Source organism: Phyllostomus hastatus, unplaced genomic scaffold (genome assembly GCF_019186645.2).
Source record: "Phyllostomus hastatus isolate PE091 unplaced genomic scaffold, TTU_PhHast_1.1 phas_contig_152, whole genome shotgun sequence".
NCBI classification, from domain to species: Eukaryota; Metazoa; Chordata; class Mammalia; order Chiroptera; family Phyllostomidae; genus Phyllostomus; species Phyllostomus hastatus.
In genome coordinates this window covers 5,678,819-5,680,236 of record NW_025333622.1, presented here as the reverse complement: position 1 = coordinate 5,680,236, position 1,418 = coordinate 5,678,819, and the positions used below count along the sequence as shown (strand labels likewise).

Below are 1,418 nucleotides of genomic sequence, written 5' to 3'. Positions count from 1 at the left end.
AACATATAATACTATGACTGCCTTCAAGGAGTTGATCCAAGAAATGTATCGTGATCATACACTTTCTTCTATCCCACCATAGATAATCACCTCCACTCTTGATAAGAACTTAACTTGAATGCATTATTTGCACACACTGTCTGCAAGAATTGAGCCCCATGAATAAAACCAAAAAGTTCATGTGATTCCCTGTGGCTCGTATGTTATGAATTTATTTCACAGATAATCAAAAACTTACACATTAAACATGCACACACAAATTTATGCACTGATAAGAATGCTAAAGGAAATAGACCAAATAAATATTTGGCTTCTCTATGTTCAACACAATTTATTTGAAATATGACATTGTAGGTAAAGACACTGTAAAACATATCACCATATATAGAGATTTAATGTGTTATTTTAGGATAACTGGATAAACTAGGCTGAATATTTTTTGCCCCAGTTAACTTAATGTTCTGATAAAATTTGCCAGGAGAGTTCTCCCTCTCTTCCTCTCCTTGCTTCTATGAGATTGGGGTGGGCATTTAACTCTCTGGGCTTCTGAATTACTATGTGTATTCTGCTATCATAGCATTCATCATATTACCCTCAATTGTCTTCCCTCTCAACTTGTTTTTTCAAGTTCTATAGGACAGAGACTTTGTCTCTTGTGTTCTTTCATCACCAAGACTTAACACACAATTTTTCATATGGCAGGTATACAATAAATATTAATTGAATAATGGACGATACCTTCCCTAATAAAGATCATAATTTAATTGGACTGACCCGAGGATGCACTGGGTGGCACAGAGTAGTGGAGTCCACCCTGTCGGGTGGAAGTCTGGTGAGCTTCACATGTGACTTACGATGGTGTAGAGGCCCCAGCATAAAAGTCCCTCACTACCACAAACTATGCAGTGGAGTGTCCCACGTTTTGAGAGGTCATGGAGTCAGCATGTCCAGAGTGTGGTGGATGGGTCTTGCCCTGGGAGGGCCAACTTCCTGGTCATGTTATCTCCCCTGCCAGCAATTTCTGCTTAGTTATTGGCATGTTCACCCACCTGAGTATCCAGATGAACTCCCAACATGCCTTCAGCAAAAAGGGAGAACTTGGTGGAATTATAGTAAAGACAGATCTGATGGTTGCCAGGGGTATAGGACATGAAAGTGAACCTGCCTTCAGAGCCATACTGATCGGCCAGAATGACCTTGCCTTCTTTCTCTTTCACCTCCATGAACATGCCAATCCCTGGGATGGCTGGCTGGTACTCCTCCTGCTGATTGTCCTACAGCTGCATCTGGTAGTTTCCTAGAACCATAGTTTTATCTGGAAGGTTCTCTTTAAAGCACTTCTCTGTCTCCCTGATGTGGAAGTAAAGCACACCTCCATGGGTCACCAGACTTCAGGGGCAACCAAACAAGGTGCTACC

General features: G+C 41.4%; 1 non-coding gene across 1 annotated transcript; it reads right to left on the bottom strand.

Moving 5' to 3' along the window:
- Positions 1-860: 860 nt before the first annotated feature.
- On the bottom strand, positions 861-1,021 carry LOC123813578. The gene has a single exon (XR_006784772.1). It is a non-coding gene; the product is annotated as a U1 spliceosomal RNA (small nuclear RNA).
- Positions 1,022-1,418: the final 397 nt, after the last annotated feature.